Source organism: Podarcis gaigeae (genome assembly GCF_964106915.1).
Source record: "Podarcis gaigeae genome assembly, chromosome: 16".
In the NCBI taxonomy this organism is placed as follows: Eukaryota; Metazoa; Chordata; class Lepidosauria; order Squamata; family Lacertidae; genus Podarcis; species Podarcis gaigeae.
The window spans coordinates 6,085,702-6,110,830 of NC_139693.1; the positions used below are offsets into that span (position 1 = coordinate 6,085,702).

The 25,129-nt window shown below is 44.8% G+C and overlaps 1 long non-coding RNA gene across 2 annotated transcripts; it reads right to left on the minus strand.

The window, feature by feature from the left end:
- Positions 1-20,081: 20,081 nt before the first annotated feature.
- On the minus strand, positions 20,082-23,551 carry LOC310833542. 2 transcript variants are annotated; one of them, XR_014558769.1, is made up of 3 exons: positions 23,410-23,551; positions 22,035-22,257; positions 20,082-20,688 (listed from the first exon to the last, which is right to left on the minus strand). It is a non-coding gene; the product is annotated as an uncharacterized lncRNA (long non-coding RNA). The 2 variants fall into 2 exon arrangements; XR_014558770.1 differs by lacking the exon at positions 23,410-23,551 and adding an exon at positions 22,713-22,764.
- Between the last annotated feature and the right edge of the window lie 1,578 nt (positions 23,552-25,129).

The following is a 25,129-nucleotide window of genomic DNA, read 5'->3' on the forward strand; positions in this document are numbered from 1 at the left end:
GGGGGAGCAGCCACACTTGGAACAGCAGGAGGACTTTTGACAACAGCAGGGGGAGCAGCCACACTTGGAACAGCAGGAGGACTTTTGACAACAGCAGGGGGAGCAGCCACACTTGGAACAGCAGGAGGACTTTTGACAACAGCAGGGGGAGCAGCCACACTTGGAACAGCAGGAGGACTTTTGACAACAGCAGGGGGAACAGCCACACTTGGAACAGCAGGAAGACTTTTGACAACAGCAGGGGGAACAGCCGCACTTGGAACAGCAGGAGGACTTTTGACAACAGCAGGGGGAGCAGCCACACTTGGAACAGCAGGAGGCCTTTTGACAACAGCAGGGGGAACAGCCACACTTGGAACAGCAGGAAGACTTTTGACAACAGCAGGGGGAACAGCCGCACTTGGAACAGCAGGAGGACTTTTGACAACAGCAGGGGGAGCAACCACACTTGGAACAGCAGGAAGACTTTTGACAACAGCAGGGGGAACAGCCGCACTTGGAACAGCATTTAGCCTTGTGGCAGCAGCAGGGGGAGCAGCCACACTTGGAACAGCTATGACTCTGTGAACAGCAGCAAGGGGAGCAGCCACACTTGGAACAGTATTTAGCCTTGTGGCAGCAGCAGGGGGAGCAGCCACACTTGGAACAGCATTTAGCCTTGTGGCAGCAGCAGGGGGAACAGCCACACTTGGAACAGCTCTGACCCTGTGAACAGCAGCAAGGGGAGCAGCCACACTTGGAACAGCATTGAGACTTATTTTGACAACAGGCCATTTTGATGGAGTGGAGCTGGAAAAAAGTGAAGAGTTGGTTTCAGTAATCAAACCATGGAGTTCTCACATCCATACATGCATGGAGAAACACAGAATATATTTTTCTCTTCGTGTTATGCCTTCAGTATACTCCAATTCCCTGACAATTATCAGAAACTATACTTGAGAACCCTGTTGTTATTTCAGCCGTGGCCTGAGAGCCCAACACACATCAACGTGGTAAAACTGTTACTCAAAAGATTATTAAAAAAACCTTGAAGTCTAATATTCTAGAGTGCCAATGAGAGCCATACAGAATCAGGTGAAGATTCAGCCAAAAAAAGCTCACAGAGTATTCACACTATCTGGAGAACATTTAACAATAAGGAACGGAATTCTGAAAAGGGATTTCTTTGCAAATTCATTCCTTCTACTGCAAAAAAAAAAAAAAATGTATTTAAGGAATGAAGTGGAATAAAGTAGTAAAGAAGAAAAGCTGATGGATCTTGTCCTGCAGGTAGTTCCCGTAAATCTACTCAATAACTCTAATTATGGCTATGATTTCTGTAAGAAGTTTAATGCTATCCAAATAACCAGCAATTAAATTCAAACTTACCTTGTACAGCAGTCGGAACTTGGAAGCACAATGGAGATTCAAGTGAATGAGTGAAGAGCTTGGGGAAGGAGGATCTTTTTATACAGGACTAAGCACCCAGCCCCTAGGAAATGAGGCACCGCCAATGAATGGGGACGTTCTTCATTGCTCCTCAAAGCACATGTCTATGTGCTGCGCTTTCCATCTCCCAATCCCATGTTCGTTGTGTTGGTTCACATCTTCCACCTCAAGAGACTTTCCTCAAGGTCTATAATTAGAGGCATTTGAGGCTCATCACATTGTAAACCTCATGTCAAGCACACACCAGAGGGCACCTGAGAAGGACGGCTTCATGAATTCAAATGCACGAAAGAAGGGAATGGACTTTTTCATTGGACCCATGCGGCTGAACGTCACCATTGTGACTCAACAGCGCATGATTGCTCGCTAGTTGGTTACACCATCTGAGCTCTCTTGCTAGAGGTCATTCCTTTTAATCTAAGTGTTCCAATTAGCAACGTCTGTACATTTTTATAAGTCAATAGGAAAAGATGAGATCAACATCTCAAAGACCTCAGGGCACCTTTTCTTCCTCTTTTTGAGTTTTTCCTTTGGAATCTCACATTCCTCCAGCATCCGTAGGCTTGGGAAGATGTCCACAGGTCCACAGTATCATCAGAGCACCTGTGTGTGATGTTCTCACTCCACCTGAGGTGAAGTCAGCTGTCACCAAAAGGAGCATGTCACCTGCCTTTTTATGTATTTATATATAAAGGACATTTTTTTAAAAAAGGATAATGGACACTGAATTAAATCTGCCCCCCCCCCAATATATAAAATCATCTGCTAAAAATTGGAAAAATATTACCTACTATATGTGAATGATTTGAAAAAAAGATCTGGTCTATAGAAGCAGTTATTAAATTAACTTACTATGAAATTATATATATAAAGAATCTGAGAGGTTCATGGAAAGCTGGTTTTTTTGTGTTTTGTAATAATCAGTTTAACTATAGTGCTCAAGAGCCCTGTTTATTGAAGTTTTTAATGCCTGATGTTTTATTGTCTTTTTAATATTGTGTTGGGATGCGACCATAGTGGCTGGGGAAACCCAGCCAGATGGGTGGGGTATAAACAATAAATTATTATTATTATATTATAACATTATGCTGCTTGCAACCTATTGTATTACTATGGGCATCTGTCCAAATATGAGTTTATTTATCTTCTTGGGTCTAATTAGGCAGCATGGTGTAGTGGTTAGAGTGTCAAGACTAGAACCTGGGAGACTAGGATTTAAATCTCTACCTGGCCATGGGGGACAAGGCCAACTGTGACTTTAAGGAAGAATGGGAGCTTTTTACAAATTATCTAAGAAGACAACAAAATGAACTGGACTCCTTGGCAGGTTTTGAATAAACATACACAAATTTATTGGTTGATAACATGATAGATAGATAAGGTCAGGATGTGTATAACTTTATAACATGCAGAGAATAATATGTGTAGAGAAATCAGAGAGAGGAGCTGAAGGAAGTCCCTGGTGGGAGGGGGGAGGGAGAGATGGAAGGGGGGTAGGGAAAAAAGGGGGGATAAGTTATGTGATTATACGGTTTGATAATTTGTTATGTTGAAAGTGGTTAATATGGAAGTGAGAGCTGGACCATAAAGAAGGCTGATCGCTGAAGAATTGATGCTTTTGAATTATGGTGCTGGAGGAGACTCTTGAGAGTCCCATGGACTGCAAGAAGATCAAACCTCTCCATACTGAAGGAAATCAACCCTCAGTGTTCACTGGAAGGACAGATTGTGAAGCTGAGGCTCCAGTACTTTGGCCACCTCATGAGAAGAGAAGACTCCCTGGAGAAGACCCTGATGTTGGGAAAGATGGAGGGCACAAGGAGAAGGGGACGGCAGAGGACGAGGTGGTGGGATAGTGTTTTCGAGGTTACCAGCATGAGTTTGACCAAACTGCGGGAGGCAGTGGAGGACAGAGGTGCCTGGCGTTCTCTGGTCCATGGGGTCACGAAGAGTCGGACACGACTAAACGACTAAACAACAACAATAATTTTTTTAAAAAATAAATAAATCTCCACTTGGCCCTTGGACCAGTCTCTCAGCCTAACAAATCTCATAGAACTGTTGTTGAGGGGGCTTGAGTAATTATCTTCCTCCCCCAATGGCAACAAGAAGCAGGGATGAAACAAGAAATTCTTACTATGATTTTTTCAGATATTATGGTGAAAGACAAAGAAATATGGTCATTCCTCATTGGTGGTGTTGCTCACACTGAGCTCCTTCCCCTTCCCCCTCAAGAACAAGACCTATTTCTATGGTCAGAAGATTGGAAAACTTTTTCTAGGTCAGAAGATTGGAAAACTATTGCCTAACAGAAGGGAAATCAGTTGGGTTTCATTCTAGAGTGAATATTTTGTTTTATGTACAACCCATTGGAGGGGCAAGATTACCTGTGGGCATACTAAGAGTGAAGTGGGTGGTGGTGGTGGTGGGGCGACTGGAAAGGTAAATAACTATCAGATTTTGAAAAGTTAGTCACTGGATCAAGTTCATCAATTCTGTTGAATTGCACAGTTATCTGAAATCCAAATAAAACCATTTAGTTTATTTAACTAAATAGTTTTAATTTGATTTCAAATAAATATGCAATTAATTGTTAATGTTTTGAGTTTTATTGTGTCATCATCCCATTTCTCAATAATGCTTTTGATTGGATAGTGTGGGGGGACAATGAAAATGAGTTCATGAAACCAAGAAGATGCTGGCCCCAAAAACTTTGAGATTGAATGCTGTAACCTATTTAGCTGAGTGTTTTCTCCACAGTAACCACTAGCAGTTCTCCAAGGTTTCAGACATAGATTTTTTTCCCTCTGTCCTACCTGGACATGCCAGGGACCTTCTGTATGCAGAGCAAGGGCTCTTCCATTGAGCAATGGGCCTTTCCCCCAGGAAAAGTTTTGTGAAGTACAGAATGAATCAACAACACCATGCACAGCCATGACTCCAGAATTTAATTGAAGGAGTTTTTACAGAGTTAGAAGGAGACAATCACACCCCAAACACCAGGGTGAAAATAAATGCAGCATATATTTCATGAAAATGTCAAGTCTCCATCACTTAGAAGACATATTGAAGAGAATTACTCTTCAGTTTCATAAAGGAGGAAGGAACATTGAACCCAGTATTGAGACACTGAACATAGGGAGATGAGTCTAAGAAGGCAACCAGGTGGTTTAAAAATATACAATCCTGATACTATGTGTGTTGAGTTGGCAAGCAGCCAGTGGAATTTTGCTTCCAGGTTCTGAGCTAGCAGGTTGGTTTTTACATCCACAGTGCCATTACCAATTTCTAAAGAGCTCAGCACTTGTTCTGGAAAGAATTGCATTCAGAGGAGCAGCAGGAGTTGGAGCCACAACAGCAAGGAGAGCAGCAACCCTGGTTGCAACAGCAGCAAGGGGAACAGCAGCATGGTCTGCACTGACAACAGGAGCAACAGCAGGGCTTGCAGCAGCACTGGTGGCAACAGCAGGGGGAGCAGCAGCAGGACTGGGAACAGCAACAGGGGGAGCAACCACACTTGGAACAGCAGGAGGACTTTTGACAACAGCAGGGGGAGCAACCACACTTGGAACAACAGGAGGACTTTTGACAACAGCAGGGGGAGCAACCACACTTGGGACAGCAGGAGGACTTCTGACAACAGCAGGGAGAGCAACCACACTTGGAACAGCAGGAGGACTTTTGACAACAGCAGGGGGAGCAGCCACACTTGGGACAGCAGGAGGACTTTTGACAACAGCAGGGGGAGCAGCCACACTTGGGACAGCAGGAGGACTTCTGACAACAGCAGGGGGAGCAGCCACACTTGGAACAGCAGGAGGACTTTTGACAACAGCAGGGGGAGCAGCCACACTTGGTACAGCAGGAGGACTTTTGACAACAACAGGGGGAGCAGCCACACTTGGAACAGCAGGAAGACTTTTGACAACAACAGGGGGAGCAACCACACTTGGAACAGCAGGAGGACTTTTGACAACAGCAGGGGGAGCAGCCACACTTGGAACAGCAGGAGGACTTTTGACAACAGCAGGGGGAGCAACCACACTTGGGACAGCAGGAGGACTTCTGACAACAGCAGGGAGAGCAACCACACTTGGAACAGCAGGAGGACTTTTGACAACAGCAGGGGGAGCAGCCACACTTGGGACAGCAGGAGGACTTTTGACAACAGCAGGGGGAGCAGCCACACTTGGGACAGCAGGAGGACTTCTGACAACAGCAGGGGGAGCAGCCACACTTGGAACAGCAGGAGGACTTTTGACAACAGCAGGGGGAGCAGCCACACTTGGTACAGCAGGAGGACTTTTGACAACAACAGGGGGAGCAGCCACACTTGGAACAGCAGGAAGACTTTTGACAACAGCAGGGGGAGCTTCCACACTTGGAACAGCAGGAGGACTTTTGACAACAGCAGGGGGAGCAGCCACACTTGGAACAGCAGGAAGACTTTTGACAACAACAGTGGGAACAACCACAGCTCTGAGTCTGGGAGCAGCAGCAAGGACAGCAGCCACACTTGGAACAGCAGGTTGACTTCTTTTGACAACAGGCCATTTTGATGAAGTGCTGCTGAAGGAAGCAAAGCATTTATTTCTGTAACCGAACCAGCTGTAATCCACACATATGTCATTGGTAATAAGCATGCATTTATGTAATCTAAATGCTTGGGTGCCAGCTTGTGCTGGGTCCCCTCATTATAATCTAAACCCTTGCCAACCATTAGGTACAGAAAACACCAACCATCAAAACTTATTTGACACTCCATTGTTGCTTGTTTCACATTTGTTTTGCTAGCTGTTCACTGCAAGAGTGTTCAACAATGCCCTAAAGTATGATGTTCTGAGGGGTCAGTACTCACCAATACAAAACGGACAGAAAAAAGTGACATGAAATTATATGAGTTATATCCTAAGTTAGTCCTCCTCAGAGTACACCCCCTTAGGCCCATTCATTTCAAAGGGTCTACCCTAAATAAACTTTAGTTGTGTTGTTGTTGTTGTTGTTGTTGTTGTTGTTTAGTCGTTTAGTTGTGTCCGACTCTTCGTGACCCCATGGACCAGAGCACACCAGGCACTCCTGTCTTCCACTGCCTCCCGCAGTTTGGTCAAACTCATGCTGGTAGCTTCAAGAACACTTTCCAACCATCTCATCCTCTGTCGTCCCCTTCTCCTTGTGCCCTCCATCTTTCCCAACATCAGGGTCTTTTCCAGGGAGTCTTCTCTTCTCATGAGGTGGCCAAAGTCTTGGAGCCTCAGCTTCAGGATCTGTCCTTCCAGTGAGCACTCAGGGCTGATTTCCTTCAGAATGGATAGGTTTGATCTTCTTGCAGTCCATGGGACTCTCAAGAGTCTCCTCCAGCACCATAATTCAAAAGCATCCATTCTTCGGCGATCAGCCTTTTTTATTGCCCAGCTTTCACTTCTGTACATCACTACTGGGAACCACCCTATAAAAGCTTGTAATATAATGTTCCACAACAGGAATGGTAAGATAGAAGTTGTGGTCCAACCACAAGTAAAGGGCTACAGGTTCCCCATCCCTCCCCTAGAGTGTTGGCAAGAGCTGTCCAACATCAGTTGAATATTTAGCAAAGAAGAAGAATATTCACATAATATCTGGAGAACATTCTACCATAAAAATGTAGGAAGATCCTGCTGGATTGGTCTAATGGCCCATCTAGTCCAGCATCCTATTCTCACAATGGGCAACCAGATGTCTACAGGAAACCCATAAGCAGGACTTGTGCACAAGAGCACTGTCCACCCTTGGGGGTTTCAGCAACTGGCCTTCAGAAGCATTACTAACTTCAACTGTGGAGGAAGAGCACACACATTATAGCTAGTAGCTGCCCATAGACTTCTCAGACATGGACTGTCCCAGTTCTCTTTGAAAGCCACCCAAGTTGGTGGCCAACATGGCTTCTAAGTAAGGATTCAAAGAAGGGAGCTGGTTGCAAATTCGTCCGCGCTCTTGCAAATAGTGTCCTTGAAAGAAACCAAGCAGAATCAAGCAGCAAAGAGTAGAGAACCTGATGGATCTCATTCTGCAAGTAGTTTCAGCAGATCCACCCAGTAACTTCAGTAGTAGGAACTTCAATGCCTTCCTGGAAGAACTATCACACTAATTTTGCTATTGCCCAGCAATTCGATCCATCTTACCTTGTTCAGCAGTTGTAACTTGTAAGCAGAGCTAATATGCAATTGAATGAATGGAGAGCTCAGGGATGGAGGATCTTTTTATACAGATCTGTGCACCATACCCCTAGGAAATGAGATGTGGCCAATGAACGGACACATTCTTCATAGCCCACCGAAGAACATACCCCAGTGCTGTGCCATTCATCTCCCAATCCCGTGCTCTTTGAGTTTATTCACATCATTCATTACAAGAATTTTCCTATGGTATATAATTAGAGGCATTTGATGCTCATCACACTGTGCTCCTTACATCATACACATGCACACCAGAGGGCACTTAAAGCAGATGGTTTGGTGAATATTAGCATGGCGTGAATGGAGCGGAACTTCTCATGTGGTTTAACATCATAATCATCACTCAAAACGCATGACTGTTCACTCTTTGGTTGGCTGGAGGTCATTCTTTTTAACATAATCACTGCAAAGAGCAAAAGCACATGCATACCCCTATACCACAATGAGAAAGGCGAGGTCAACAGTTCAGAGTTTAATAATAATAATAATAATAATAATAATAATAATAATAATAATAATATTTTATTTATACCCCGCCCATCTGGCTGGGCTTCCCCAGCTGGGCTTCCCCAGCTGGGCTTCCAAAAAATATTAAAATACTGTAATACATCAAACATTAAAAGCTTTTCTAAACAAGTACTACTACTTCTTCTTACAACAGCTTCTTACAACAAGTACTACTACTACCTAGTTTTTGGGGGGTGGGGGTTCCTCTCCACTAAATAACCTAAGAATGCCATGTTCCTCAAGCAAAAAAATGATGCCTCTGAAGTTGTTGGCATCGCTCAACCTAAGAGCCATAGGCCTGCCACCTAAATCCACCACTGTCTAGGACAAGAGTGCAGAGCCTATGGTCCTCCAGATGTTCCTGGACTCCAGCTCCAACCATTCATGACAATCAGGCCTGCTTGTTGGAGTTGATGGGAGCTGGAGTTCAGCAACATCTTGAGGGTCACAGGTTTCAAATCCCAATCAATAATGCAGAAGTTGTGCTTTTTTCTTTTTCTTTTTCGGTAAATTGTCCCTGCTTATGGCAATTCCTCTCAAGGGGAACTCAGCTTGACCCCTTCCTCCTCTCCTTTTGAAGAATGGTTAGGAAGCTGCCTTGTAGTAAATCAGACACATTGGTCCATCTGAGTACTGACTACATTGACTGGCAATGGCTCTCCAAGGTTTCAAGTAGGGAGTCTCTCCCAGCCCTATCTACAGATGACATTGGGGACTGAACAGGGGACATTTGGTGTGCAAGGCAGATGTTCTACCGTGGCAAATATGACCACTTCTGCAACCTCATCCGTACCTATTTTGGCTACTTTGGAACAGGCCCTGTAGCTGATTTTCCTTACCCCAATGCAACAAAATCAAACTTTTACAAATGGGAATGAAATGCATATTTCTAATTTTGCAGCATTTTTTTGGAGACAGGCCAGTGGCACATACTAGACTGGTACATCACTACTAGTGATTTCCTATCTTGAACCAATCTCCTTATGTCTCCTATTAAAAACAACAACACTCTTTAATTGGCCTTACATAAGCAACCCACCTTTATAGATTAGCTAAAACAAGCCCTGAGTGCTCACTGGAAGGACAGATCCTGAAGCTGAGGCTCCAGTACTTTGGCTACCGCATGAGAAGAGAAGACTCCCTGGAAAAGATCCTGACATTGGGAAAGATGGAGGGCACAAGGAGAAGGGGACAGCAGAGGACGAGATGGTCGGATAGTGTTCTCGAAGCTACCAGCATGTGTTTGACCGAACTGCCAGAGGCAGTGGAAGACAGAAGTGCCTGGTGTGCTCTGGTCCATGGAGTCACGAAGAGACTAAACAACAACAAGCTGTGGTCTAAACTACTGAGCCTAGGGCTTGCTGATTGGAAGGTCGGCAGTTCGAATCCCTGCAACCGCGTGAGCTCCCGTTGCTCTCTCCCAGCTTCTGCCAACTTAGCAGTTTGAAAGCACGCCAAAAAGGGCAAGTAGATAAATAGGTACCGCTCCAGCGGGAAGGTAAACGGTGTTGCTTTGCGCTGCTCTGGTTTTGCCAGAAGTGGCTTAGTCATGCTGGCAACATGACTCGGAAAAACTGTCTGCAACAAATGCCGGCTCCCTAGGCCTGTAAAGTGAGATAAGTGCCGCAACCCCAGAGTCGTTCGCGACTGGACTTAACTGTCAGGGGTCCTTTACCTTGACCTTTAAGTTAGCAAAAATGTATAGCACAAGTACAAATATCTGCTGGAAATGTAAAGAAAAAGAAGGTATCTTTTATCATATGTGGTGGACTTGTACTGTAAGGTAATAAAAGCTTTCTGGGAGATGATATATAATGAAATGAAAAAAAAAAGTTAAAATAACCTTTGTTTAAAAAACCAGAAGCTTTTCTATTAGGAATTATAGGCAGCGACATTCCAAAGGAGCAGAAAGGACTGTTTATGTATGGAACAGCTGCCCAGATGTTATTAGCCCAGAGATGGAAAGAAGACAAGGTCCCTAGCAGAGGAATGGCAAACCAAGCTGATGGACTATGCCAAAATGGCAAAACTGACTGGAAAACTCAGAAACCGAGAGGACAAAAATTTTATATAAGAATGGGGGAAAATTATAAATTATTTAGGAGACCACTATAAGCAGATGGAAACATTGGCAGGATTTTGACTTCAGTTGTAGTTTAACAAATACCATGGACAATGCAGATTGATATAAAAGATAGAGTATGGAAGTATATGCAGTTATAAATGTTTAAAATGGGACCCCGTGGAGGGATTGGGGAGAAGTCGTGAGATTTGGAGGAATCTCTCTGTATGGACTGTATGTATATTTGGATTCTTATAACTTTGTATTTGAAAAATCAAATAAAAATGATATTTATTTATTTATTTATTTAAAAGCATTGACTTGACTAATGTTGGTCCATTAATGTTAATGAGTCTGCTATGAGTAGAACATAGTTTGATACCACTCATGGTTTTGCTCCAGACACACTCAAGTGATTACTATATCACACACATACCAGAGGGCACTTGGTTTTCTGAATATGAGCATTAGGGAGAATGAAACTGAACTTCTCATGTGATTGAACATCATAATTGTGAGTTAGGAGGTCTAATTACATGAAGTGGTGGGAAGATGGCCTCTGGTCTGAGAAACCAATTTGTCTGTGCATATCGCCAACAGCCACAAGCCTCTGGGTGCTGGTAACAGCCTCTCTAGCCAACAATTCCCACTGACTTTCTTTTCTCGCAGACCTAAATCACAGACTCAGTCATTCCACACAGGTGTACCCCAGTGTGCTTATTTGAAGATTAATCCTCTAACAACCTTCTGATGAAGTATGTCATTAGCTGAAGGTAGCCTTACAAATCCACAGTCTGAGGACATCTTCCAAATGAGGGGTATGAACTGAGTCAAAAAACCCACGTGTCGGATGGCTCTTATTTGCCGTTCTATAGTGGTGCCTCACTTCCTATGAGAAGGGTTCGAGGAGCTGTATAAAAGACGCCTGGTTCTCCAGAGGTCTTCATTCACTTCGTTGGATTCAATCTTCCTTCCTCCTTCCATCACTTTGACAAGGTAAGGTCGTGTTCCAGTAGAGTTAGCTGGAACAACAGTGGCAAAATTGTGGGATAGCTTTTGAGCTCTGTTTCCAACTGGATTCTTGTTCTAATAATTGAGTGGTTCACTGTACTTGAGAAGGCTGTCCAGCTTTTCCATTTTAAAACAGAAAACGTTTGATGCCTTTTATATGTATATTCTAGAGCTAAACAATTGTTTCTCTACTAAGTTTTTTTTTCATTTCAGAATTTTGGTGCATGGGTATATTTGAAGTCTTCCAAAACAATTTCACTGGATTTTCTTGAGCGTGGGTTGGGATATCTCCAGTAGCCTCTTTCAGCATATATATATATATTAATTTTCTGTACAATGTACCAGAAGTAGCATCCTTCTTGGTGGTTGTGTGGGAAAATATTGATGATCCTTTGTGGACATCCCCAGGCTTTCAGAAGAGCTAAGGTCTTGGGCTAGTGCTTCAACTAAACAGTATTTTCACTGAGCTAAGTTTGGGCTATGCTTTGACTAAAGTTTTGCAATGCATGTCTTAAGTTATTTTGCAGAGTAGCTAAAGTCTTGCAAAGAGCTGTGCTCTGAGTAACAGGCGTAACAAAAATAATAACTTCATTATTTATACCCCACCCATCTGGCTGGGTTTTCCAGACATTCTGGGCAGCTTACAAAATATCATAAATAATAATAAAGCATCAAACTTTGCTACAGGTGTCACATAATGCCCATTCCACATGTGTAAGAACTTAATCCTTTCGTGTGGCAGCCGCTACACATTGGAGCTCCCTGCCTACTGATATCAGGCGGACACCCTCATTGTACTCTTTGCAACATCTGCTAAAAATGTTTTTTGTTTAGACAAGCATGCCCTAGTTAGTGAGACAGTTGATGCGAGTTTTAATCTGTTGTTATTCTATTGCTATTTTAACTTTTTGGAAAGCCTTATTACTGCCATTCTTCCTAATGATAAGTTCATTGTTTTATCTTTTTTTGCAAACTGCTTTGAGGGGTGTGTGTGTGTTTTAACAATCTAGCCATGTATGCATTTTGTAAAATGCATAGACATATAAGCAACCACCACCAAACTTTTAGAACTCACTGGCTGCATTATATTAATGAACATGGAGTGAATGTTATATGTGATAAGCTACCAAATCCTGTTCTTCATAGATTCTATCTTCTGAGTTGCCAATATAGGAAATACTGGTGAGAAACCTTAGGTAGAACTTTATTTATATACAGTATATGGACACGGCACTCATTCAGACAAGCGATTTGGCTTTTACCAATGTCAGACACAAATAAAGCAGGATCAGATACTTTGGAGTGGTTCCCACAAGATGTTTCTCTCTTTCCTATAGCTTTATCTCTACTCTGAAAAAATGAGCTGTTCTAACTGCTGTGGCCAAAGTAGCTCCTCCTCCTGCGGCTGTTCCCAGGGCTGCTGCACCCCCTGTTGCTGCAACCAGGGCTCTTGCAGCCAGGGCTGCGGCGGCTCCTGCTGCAACCAGTCTTGCTGTTCCAGGGGCTGCTGCTGCCCCTGCCAGTGCCAGCAGTGCTGCTGTCCCTCCTGCTGCTGCCCCAAGTGCTGCTCCTCTTGCTGTAACCAGTGTGGCTGTTCCAACTGTGGCTGCTCCTCCTGTGGCAGCCAGTGTGGTGGCTCCTCCTGCTGCTGCCAGAAGCCTTGCTGCTGTTCCAAGTGCGGCTGTAGCCCCTGCTGCTGTCAAAAGCCTTGCTGCTGTTCCAAGTGCGGCTGTTCCCCTTGCTGCTGCCAGAAGCCTTCCTGCTGTTCCAAGTGCGGCTGTTCCCCTTGCTGCTGTCAAAAGCCTTCCTGCTGTTCCAAGTGCGGCTGTAGCCCCTGCTGCTGCCAGAAGCCTTCCTGCTGTTCCAAGTGCGGCTGTTCCCCTTGCTGCTGTCAAAAGCCTTCCTGCTGTTCCAAGTGCGGCTGTAGCCCCTGCTGCTGCCAGAAGCCTTCTTGCTGTTCCAAGTGTGGCTGTAGCCCCTGCTGCTGCCAGAAGCCTTCCTGCTGTTCCAAGTGTGGCTGTTCCCCCTGCTGCTGCCAGAAGCCTTCTTGCTGTTCCAAGTGTGGCTGTAGCCCCTGCTGCTGCCAGAAGCCTTCTTGCTGTTCCAAGTGTGGCTGTAGCCCCTGCTGCTGCCAGAAGCCTTCTTGCTGTTCCAAGTGTGGCTGTTCCCCCTGCTGCTGCCAGAAGCCTTCTTGCTGTTCCAAGTGTGGCTGTAGCCCCTGCTGCTGCCAGAAGCCTTCTTGCTGTTCCAAGTGTGGCTGTTCCCCCTGCTGCTGCCAGAAGCCTTCTTGCTGTTCCAAGTGCGGTTGTAGCCCCTGCTGCTGCCAGAAGCCTTCCTGCTGTTCCAAGTGTGGCTGTTCCCCCTGCTGCTGCCAGAAGCCTTCTTGCTGTTCCAAGTGTGGCTGTTCCCCCTGCTGCTGCCAGAAGCCTTCTTGCTGTTCCAAGTGCGGTTGTAGCCCCTGCTGCTGCCAGAAGCCTTCTTGCTGTTCCAAGTGTGGCTGTTCCCCCTGCTGCTGTTCCAAGAGCAGCTGCTCCGTACCCTGTTGCCAGCAGGTTTGCTGTAAGCCCTGCTGCCCCCCCTGCTGCAGCACCAAATCTCCCTGCTGTTCCAAGTGTGGCTGCTCTCCCTGCTGTTGCTCAAAAGGCTCTTCTCAGCAATCAAAGTCCTGCTAAAAGCTGAAGAGCAGATCAGTTTCCTCCATGCCACCTGCCTGCCAATCAACTCCATGCAACCTCACCAGCCCTACCAAAGCTGATTCCAAGTCCTCTTGATTGACTGCTTTCACAGCAACTCCTTAAATGCTTCATAATTTGCTCCTCATTCGGTCATTAACATCAAAACTTTGGTTTTAAAAAATCTAATAGTTTATATTTGTCCTTGAAGAGTAACTCTTTTAAGGCTGAAATGATCCTTGCACAGCCTCTTGGGTGTGCAGAATGGTTTTTGCTTCAGATAATTGGCCAGTCATCTGTTGTCCCTTTCCTTGATTGTCAACACAGGAGTCAATAAAATCTTGAAATCAAAGATGTTACTAAAGTCTTGGTGTGCTTTTTCTCCATTCATCTTTGAACACTCAGTTATCAATATTCTCCTATGTTCTATGGAAGCAGTGGGGAGCCCTTTTCAGCTCAAGGGTCATAGTGCCTTTGGGGTTTCCTTCCGGGGGCCTCATACTAGTGGGGGGCAGCGCCAGGGGCCAATGGAGGAGGGGCAAGAAAGGTGAATTTTACCTGTGTGCCATAGACTATTTTCTATGCACATTCATACACACCCTCTATATTCTCCACCTGGTGAATTAAGAGCCATGATCAGAGTTCAGATCATGGTAGAACCGGAGGGGGGGGGGGACTGTGTGCCAAACAAGGCTAGGGTTGAGGACATTAGTTTGATGGCAAACACATCAGTGCAGAGTCGCTTCTTGATATCCACAGTACAAAGTGAGTTGGGGTGAGTCTTTAGGGCTGCACAAAGAGAGCCACATTCAACCCCTGAGATTCCAATTCCCTCTTCTACATAATAAGTGCTTGGAAAATTTCACTTCACATAGAAAGGAGGAGGAGGAGGAAAGAGAAAGAAAGAAAAAGGGCAAACACTTTTGTATTCAACCTCACACACTGCAAGCAAGCAACCACCAACAGATTATTCCCCAAGGTCATGCGGCCATTAACAGGGGCGAGAATTGTAGTCCCATCCATCATTTAGCCCAAGGTCAGTGTGTGTGTGTCTGTGTTTGTGTGTGTGTGTGTGTTTGTGTGTTTGTGATGGAGAACAATCTGAAGTATTTTGCCTAAAGACCTTCACATTCCACCAAAAAGTAGGAAACAATTTCTGCAGAAAATAAGCCCTTTGCACCAAAAATAATTGCTGACAGTTGAAAGCCACACACATTTTTCTTCTTTTTCTTCAAGACACTACTACTACCCACAATGGCTTAGCTCAGCCTCCACAGCTGGAAACAGCAATGTTTCTGAATGCCAGTATCTGGAAGCTACAGAAGCGGAGAGGGTTCTCGTGGTCAGGTCTTGCTTTTGGGCTTCCCACTGGTATCTGGTTGTCCACTGTGAGAACAGGATGCTGGGCTGTATGAGTCATAGGCTTCATTCAGCAGCCAAGCTCTCCTTACGTTCTGATGATTGTGTCTTAGAGGAATCATCAAATGCCAAGGTTTTGTTTTACAAAGGCACTAAACCTAGATTCCGGGCATTGCTGACAGAAACACTCACCTTCAAACCATTACTGCTATTGTTAATCCTGCCCTGCCAGTGGAGTTTTCTGCCCTCTGGCTCCCGACACTCCTAATGTCTATTTCTGTAAACCACCAGGTCCTTCAAGTTTTCTGGGAATGGCCTTAGGATGGGAGGCTGCTTGATGAGAGACCTGCCGTAATGGCAGTGATTAGGGAGATTCCATGGGATTCCATGGGATTCCTCATCGACAGTCATATTTGGGAAAAGGGTGTAGCTCTGTGGCAGATCACCTGCTTTTCATGCAGGAGGTCCAAGTTTCGGTCCCTGGCAACTCCAATTAAAGAGTCTAATGTCATGTCACGTTGCCGGCACTGGGATAGACCTAATTCTAAGACTCTGGAGAGCTTCTCCGAAACAGTATGGGCACTACTGAATTAAAGTTCTTCCTAATGTTTAGGTGGAATCTTCTTTCTTGTAGTTTGGAACAATGGATCCAAATTACAAGAAAAAAAAATCCACCTAAACATTAGGAAGAACTTCCTGACAGTAAGAGCTGTTTGACAGTGGAATTTGCTGCCAAGGAGTGTGGTGGAGTCTCCTTCTTTGGAGGTCTTTAAGCAGAGGCTTGACAACCATATGTCAGGAGTGCTCTGATGGTGTTTCCTGCTTGACAGGGGGTTGGACTCGATGGCCCTTGTGGTCTATTCCAACTCTATGATTCTATTCTAAGAAATGGGCCAATGTGAGACAAGGCTATAAGAAAAGCCTGCTGGATCAGGCCAATGGCATCCTGTTCTCACAGTGGCCAACCAGATGCCTAGGAAAAATACACCTGTGGTTTCCAGCAAGTGGTATTCAGAAGAATTGCTGCCTCTAACTGTGGAAGCAGAACACAGCCATCATGGTTTTGTTGTTTAGTCGTTTAGTCGTGTCCGACTCTTTGTGACACCCTGGACCAGAGCACTCCTGTCTTCCACTGCCTCCCACAGTTTGGTCAAACTCATGCTGGTAGCTTGGAGAACACTATCCAACCATCTGGTACTCTGTCATCCCCTTCTCCTTGTGCCCTCCATCTTTCCCAACATCAGGGTCTTTTCCAGGGAGTCTTCTCTTATCATGAGGTGGCCAAAGTATTGGAGCCTTAGCTTCAGGATCTGCCCTTCCAGTGAGCTCTTGGGGCTGATTTCCTTCAGAATGGATAGTTTTGATCTTTTTGCAGTCCATGGGACTCTCAAGAGTCTCCCCCAGCACCACAATTCAAAAGCATCAATTCTTCGGCGATCAGCCTTCTTTATGGTCCACCTTCACTTCCATACATCACTACTAAGAAAACCATAGCTTTTACTATACGGACCTTTGTTGGCAAGGTGATGTCTCTGCTTTTTAAGATGCTGTCTAGGTTTGTCATTGCCATCATGGTTAGTAGCCATCAATAGCCCTCTCCTCCATGAATTTCTCTAATCTTAAAAAATGCCTGCTTCTTGGGAGAAAACAGATGACAAACCTAGACAGCATCTTAAAAAGCAGAGACATCACCTTGCCAACAAAGGTCTATATAGTTAAAGCTATGGTTTTCCCAGCAGTGATGTATGGAAGTGAGAGCTGGACTATAAAGAAGGCTGATCGCTGGAGAATTGATGCTTTTGAATTATGGTTGGGCTCCCTCTTTGCTATCCTTCTACCAGCAGGCTATCCTTCTACCTTCCTGTCCAAACAGGCCTTTGAAGTGCAGATGATGTTAATTGCTGGCATGCTGTCAGGGCAAACTGTATTTTAATTGGTGGTTCTAGATGTGTTTTTATATATTTTGACTATCATTTTTAACTAGCTTGCTTTTATGACTTTGTATTTTATAATGATGTTTTAAAATGATGTTGGAAGCTGCCATAGGCACCAGTGAGAAGGGGCCCAGGTCTAGGCTTGTCATTCGTCCAGAAAATTCTGGACATATATGGAAATAAGATGTCTAAAATAGCGAGGGGGGGGGGGTTGAAATTTACCAGGACATTGGGTGAGTCCTCCTCGGCTTCTTCCTCCCTGCCCAGCAGCTCTCAGTGCTGCTCCCCCATGTACATGCCCCTCTCCAAGTACACTGCTACCTTGGTTCTCAAACACCTTGGTTTTCAAACACCTTGGTACTCAAACAACTTGGAACCCAAACACTGCAAACCCAGAAGTAAGTTTTCCGGTTTGCAAATTTTTATGGAAGCCGAACGTGCTCCGTTTTGAGTGTTATGCTTCCTATTTGACTGTTACGCTTCCGATTTGAGTGCCACACTTCCGTTTTGAGTGTTACGCTGAGGTCCGTCTGTTTTTGCTATTTATTTTATGGTTTTGTTTTTGCAGCTTTTTTGTTTTGTTTTTGTGACTGTGTGCAACCCAGTTCAGCTACTGATTGATTGACTGTGTGACTGCAGTGCACTGTTTATTGCTTTCATTTTATAGATCAATGGTCTCATTAAATAGTAAAATTCATGTTAAATTGCTGTTTTAGGGGTTGTTTTTAAAAGTCTGGAAAGGATTAATCCATTTTGCATTACTTTCTATGGGAAAGCATGCCTTGGTTTTGGAACCCTTTGGTTTTGGAATGGACTTCCAGAATGGATTAAGTTTGAAAACCAAGTTACCACTTTATTCTGAACATTCTGGTGTGGCTTCCACACCACTTCTAGCCCTTCACTTGGGGTGGGGGGGTGAGGTGTCCCCAGTTTTCCTTCATACAATTTTGGCTCAACAACTTTGGGGTTGTTGTTGTTGTTGTTATTTAAAGTTCAACAATTTCAGTGGTTTCCATAGACAAACAGATAGATAGATATAGATATAGATGATAGATAGATAGATAGATAGATAGATAGATAGATAGATAGAGATAGATAGATGATAGATAGATATAGATAGATAGATAGATAGATAGATGATAGATAGATAGATAGATAGATAGATAGATAGATGATAGATAGATAGATAGATATAGATAGATGATAGATAGATGATAGATAATTAATTATGGTCAAAGACCATATTTATTGCATAACACAATAAAAACAGCATTCAAAAAGATTAAATATACAATCAGAGCAGATTGCAGCAATAGCTCATGAGTTAAAATTGAGATATATACATACACCAGTACAACTGAGATTTGGGCTACCATAAACAAATTGACCCTGAGGCACCCCAAAGGGTGACTTCAGGATTTCCCTAGTAAGCTATTTTATTCTAGAGGATGATCTGTGCCTACAAATCTGGGCGCAGAATTTGGCTACCAGCCAGGTAGTCTTGTGATCTTTGCCTAAGAGGAGAGAATTAAGTTTAGACTAGTCTGAAAGATCAGCGAGCCTCTTCAGCAAAGGATCAATCTGGATGCGAGGAAATAGAGATATGTTGCTGGAACGGCTACGTATCTCCCATTTTCTATGATTTTATAATTGGGGATCCCTTGTACTGTCCTGTTGTCTCTCTATGTCCATGATTCAGTGGTTTCCTTAAAAAAAGCTCATTCAACAACGTTGAGGATGTCAGGAATTTTTTTATTTTTTAAAATATGGCAAACTACCCAGGTATCTTAAGCAACTCCCAATAAAATATTTGGGAGGAAGAGCCCCCCATGTAGAGAACAATCAGATGTGGAGGGGACCAATCGCAGAACCAAGCACAGCCCAGCTCTGATGGCTGGCAACTCCTGCTACCCTGATGTTGGGAAAGATTGAGGGCACAAGAAGAAGGGGACGACAGAGAACGAGATGGTGGGACAGGGTTCTCGAAGCTACAAACATGAGTCTGACCAAACTGCGGGAGCCAGTGGAAGACAGGAGTGCCTGGTGTGCTCTGGTCCAGGGGGTCACGAAGAGTCGGACACGACTAAACAATTAAACAACAACAACAACTCTTGCTACTGTGGAGACGCAGGAGGGGGAAGCATCCCTGGACAAGTGGCAGCAGCAGCAGGAAGAGGCTGAGTGCCAGAGAGGAGGAGCTGCCAACCATTGAAGCCACACTGCCACCACATTCGACTCTACCCCTTGGCTCCTCCCAGCACCATGTGCATGTCATGTGTGCATCATTGCCCCCCCCCAATCTTCTGCTCAAGTTTGTACCTCTGAAAGCTGCCTTGAATCCTAATATGGGAAGGAAGGAAGGAGTCAAGCATGGTGGAGATAAGTAGTCCTGGAGTTCTAAACTGGATTTAAGACAGCCTAAGGGACGCGGGTGGTGCTGTGGGTTAAACCACAGAGCCTAGGACTTGCCGATCAGAAGGTTGGCGCTTCGAATCCCCGCGATGAGGTGAGTTCCCGTTGCTCGGTCCCTGCTCCTGCCAACCTAGCAGTTCGCGTTTCTGTGCGCTGCTCTGGTTCACCAGAAGCGGCTTAGTCCTGCTGGCCACATGACCCAAAAGCTGTACGCCGGCTCCCTCGGCCAATAAAGCAAGATGAGCGTCACAACCCTAGAGTTGGTCATGACTGCACCTAATGGTCAGGGGTCCCTTTACCTTTACTATTAAATGGTGATTATTAGACTACATAACTAGGGGCTAAATTTCTGCAAGTGAAGTTTTTTCCTAATTTGTTCATCTGAGAAGTGGAAACCCTTTTGGATTTAAAATGTAATTGTGGAAAGGACAGCTTCAGGATCAAGGACACCAACACAGTGGATTGCTACAGAAAAGTCTATTTTTTATTGCATTCTACATATACAATAAAAGCAAGTAAAGAAAAGTTTCAGAATTTGGAATCTGGGGATTTGTCCCCTCTACCAAGAAAGCAGTTGAAAACAGTGTGATAGACTCAAAATGCGATCCTCTCAAATTCATATCCCCCCACCTCCCCTCAGAAGGATTCCAGCAGTTAAAGCAATAGGACAACCTGCAGTAAGATTAATCAGGTAGCGAGACAGAGCTGGACATTTTGCACAGCGGTATGTTGGAAGGGAAAACAAAACAGCAGGCCTTGAATTTAGTGTTACTGGCAGCAATGTTGATTCTGCCGGTGGATGCTTCTTTAGCAATTGCAGGTGAAGTGGGGGGACGGGCACACTCCCCTTAGCAGCATTTCTTGCTTGGGACACAACACTGCTGAATTTGAGCACAGCAGCCATGGGACTTGGGAGCACAGCAGGACTGCATGGATTGCATGGGTGAACAGCACGAGCAGCAGCAGGAATGCATGGACTGGACACCGCTGTACGGCATGTAGCAGTGGACTACTCTGGTTCTTCCATGCCTATGGCAGCCGCAAGAGTCAGAATGGCCACAGCAGCCCATCTTTGTGGAGTGGAAGCAAAGCTGGGGAGAAGAGGAAGAAGAATGGGGCATGTCAGCAACAAGCAACAGCATCCACATGAAATTTGAACTGCATTGAGAATACAACTAGGGCTCTCCTGAATGAGACAGAATGTCAGAACATAGTAAGCTGCCTTAAATGGAGCCAGATCTCCAGTGTCTTTTCTAGCCCCACCTGGAGATGTCGAGGATCAAACCTAAAACCTTCTGTGTGCAAAGCAGATGGTATGCTACTGAGCTACGGTCCTTGTCCTATGAATAAAGTAAGGTGCCTGCTGTATAGCTGTATAGTTACTTATTTCCTTGACATCTGATGGGAGGGCATTCCCACTACCAAGAAGACCCTCTACCTTGTTCCTTGTATCTTCACTTATTGCAGTGAGGGAACTTCCAGAAGGCCCTTGGATCTGGACTTCAGTGTCTGGGCTGGACAATGGGAGCAGAGATGCTCCTTCAGGTATACAAGACCGAGGCCATTGAGGGCTTTAAAGCTCAGCACCAACACTTTGCATTGTGCTCGGAAACGTACTGGGAGCCAATGTAGATCCTTCAGGACTGGTGTTATATGGTCCTCGTGGCCACTCCCAGTCACCAGTCTAGCTGCCGCATTCTGGATTAGTTGTAGTTTCCAAGTCACCTTCAAAGTTAGCTAGCTCAGTACTGGTTGTGTCTCTCCAGGGTTTCAAGTTGAGAATATTTCCCAGCTTTACCTGGAGATGCTGGGGATTGAAGCCTTGTAAATCAGGTACACTATCACTGAGAAAGATAATTTTACTTCAGGAGGCTGCTTGCAATGTATGGCAATTAGCTGCCTCTAAGGAGATAAGGAAAAACCTCTGGATAAGGCCATAGAGTCCACTGACTCCAGGGAGGCCTTTTCAAAATGGCCAACCCAATTCCCCAATGGGCAAGCCTAGAAGTCAAAGAAATACAACTTAGGTTTCATAGCTTTCTAGGATGAGAAGGGGACCTTCAATCTCATCGATTCTGTCCCAAATCCCTCCTCAGTGCAGGATCTGTTCAACCAGGATGTGAGGGCAGCATCCCTGATGACTCTAGTTCAGCCTCTGCTCAAATCTCTCCAGTAAAGGAGAAGATAATAATATAAGAAAATAGTCCTGCTAGATAAGGCCAAGGCCCCATCTGGTCCTCAGTGCAGGATCTGTTCAACCAGGATGTGAGGGCAGCATCCCTGATGATTCTAGTTCAGCCTCTGCTCAAATCTCTCCAGTAAAGGAGAAGATAATAATATAAGAAAATAGCCCTGCTAGATAAGGCCAAGGCCCCATCTGGTCCAGCATCCTGTTCTCACAGCAGCCAACTAAATACCTCTGAGAGAGTCCACTCACCTTGAACGCAGGTGGGAGATGGTGATTCTGATGAATCCAAGTGTATGACTAGAGATCCCTGGGACAAGGGGAGCTTTATATATGCTGTCCAGAACACTTATCTCCTAGGATAAGTGTGAGGCTCCACCCAAGCATCGCAAACTCTTCATGAACCATGAGGGCACATGTTACATTGCTGTCACCACACCGTCTTCCGGTTTATGCTTCTTGTCTTAATTCATGTCTATTAAAAAATGATTGTAATCGCTGGCTTAATGACAACCTAATACACAGGCCAGTCCCAGAAAAGAGTTTATTGGGGTGTGTGGAATTTAATGGCGGGAAATCATGGGTCTTGCCTGGGGCGTTATGGACGCTAGTTCAATCCTACCTAGTCAAATTCCAATAAGTGTCTATCAGTGCCTCAAAGTTTCCATTGCTTGGTGCTTTAGGGTTTATGTGACCTAAATTTCCAGATCTCTCTGATGCATTTGTCCAGGGTAGCAAATATCAAAATGGTATAACTGTACAATTAAAAATCAAATTAATAAAAAAAACCACATTTTTTTAAAAAAATCTAAAACATTTGAAAACATTCAGAATATCTAAAACCAAACCAAACCAAACCAAACCAAACCAAACCAAACCAAACCAAACCAAACCCATACCTCATTGTTCCACAGTTGTCACCACTGGCACCTGTCAGCCACTCAATGTTTATGTGTTGACTGCTACATCAGAAAGTTCTGACCAACATCGAGTTGAGGCACCTGTTTGGCTACTAAAAAGGTAAAGGCCCCTGATAGTTAATTCCAGTCGCGAACAGAATTCTGAATCAAGGCTTCTTTGGAATCAAGAATCCAGCAGGACTCTCCTTATGCCATTCATGAATCTGAGGACCAATGCAGTTTTAAAAAAGAGTGGAACCTCGCTTTTCGAATGTAATCCATTCCAGAAGACTGCTGAAATTCTGAAATGTTCAAAAACTGAAGCTTGCATTTCCGGAAGCATTTACGCCCAGAAAACTCAGTACAGAAGCCGCGTAGCATGTTCAGCTTCTGAAAAGCATTCAAAAACTGAAGCAGTTATGTCTGAGTTTTTGGCATTTGAAAGACGAAACGTTCGACTTCCAAGATGCTCAAAAACCGAGGTACCATTGTAGTTGGACATGTTGTTAATTTTGTTGAAGAAAGTGATGGGCTTAAAAACCTACTCTTAGTCCATTGCTTCCTTCACCCAATAACATGACCTAGCAATGCAGTCTCTTTCTGTGCTAAGGCCACCCATAACATTGCCATTATAGCAGTAGAATCTTAAGAGATGGCCAGAGCACTGTCTAGTCCTGTTTTGTTGGATGAATTTCAGTTGGTGTAGTTTGAAGATGTGGAAAAGGCACTTGGATCAGTTCAAGGAACTACCTGCACTCTGGGCTCTTGGCTGATAAAATCTAGCAGGTTGGAAACAGCTGTCTGGGCCAGGAAGGTGGGTCATGCCTCCTTACAAGAGGGGTGGTTCCCACCTGTTTGAAAGAGGCAATGATAAGATTCTGAGATCCTAAGCAACTACTGGTCAGTTGCCAGCCTACCTTTTGGGGGCAAGGTTCTTAAGTGGGCGGTCACTGACCAGATCCAGGCACTCTTGGAGGAGACTGATTTTCTAGATCCATTTCAGTTAGGGTTTTGGGTTGGTTTTCCCATACAAACTACCCTGGGAATAGGGGTAATATATCCCTGTTAACCCTCCTTGACTTTTCAGCAGCTATTGATCCCATTGACCATAGTATCCTCCTGGAGAGGCTATCCAAGTTGCACCACTTTGAAGTGGTTCCAGTCAAACTGGGATGGTTGTCTTCAATAGGTGATGCTTGGGGAAGTGTTATTCAGCACCATGGGGCCTTCATTGGGGGTTCCCTCCAAAGTTCAATTCAATTGCCCCATGTTGTATCTCTCATTCATTCATTCATTCATTCACACACACACACACACACACACACACACACACACTATATGTATATGTATATGTATATGTATATGTATATGTATATGTATATGTATATGTATATGTATATGTATATGTATATGTATGAAGGAACTGGCAAACCACTCCAGTATTTTTCCAAGAAAACTCCATGGACATAAAAAGAAGCTTTGAGAAGAAAGTGAGTGTTTCCAAGGCATGCTCCGGTTCATGGAATCACGGAGAGACAAACACGACTAAGACAACTAAACAACAACAGTATATATATGTGGGGTCATCCAGAAGTTTTGTAGTGTGTTGTCAGCTGTATGCTGTACTCTGGGAATTATAGTTCTGAAAGGGGAATGAGGGACCTACTAACAACTCTCAGCCACCTTAACAAACTGCAGTTCCTAAGATTATAGTTAACAAACTATAGTTCTGATCCACTTTCATTTCCCCGTCCTTCAAGTTGTCTCAGACGGTGTCAGGCATCTGCCAGCAGCTCCCATGGCTGGTTGCCCAAGAATGTACAAAGACCTGCTTTTTATTCAGGATTTACGGAGAGAGGCTTTGGAACCCAGCCTCTTGGATAATGGCGTTGTCCCGAGTGAATCTGCTGTTGGGATACTGCCAGGGAGACATAGGCCATCATGCCTCCACGTCGTCTCCCGGTCTCCCGTGGAAACAGTATCAGTCAATGTCAGGAAACTGCCATCGGAAGAACAGGTGGCGGAAGGGCTCCAGGAGGATAGAAGAGACTCAGCAGCAGAAGAGGGAACCAGTAGGGGGGGAGCAGGAGCTCCAAGGGACAGGAAGTCGGAGGGGAGGCTCTGGGACACTTCCAGTGAGAACAGTGAGGAGGTATCAAGGCCCCCCTTTAGCGACCCCCACCCCTCGCCGGAAGCTGTCACGCAGGGAATCTAGGAGACGCGTTTCCGTTAAGCAGCTTTTATGCTGGAAGCGTTTCCGCAAGCGCCCAGTGTCGGATTCTACCAGTGACTGACGGAGCCATGTCCAAGGGCTCCGCTCAAGGCAGAGCTTTGCTACGTTAAGCAAACTCCGAGGGACTAACCCTTTTACGCACAAGTAGCTCATTGTCCCATCACAGTCAATTAGCGACACGAGCCTCAGAAATAGCTGTCCACATTCCAGGACTC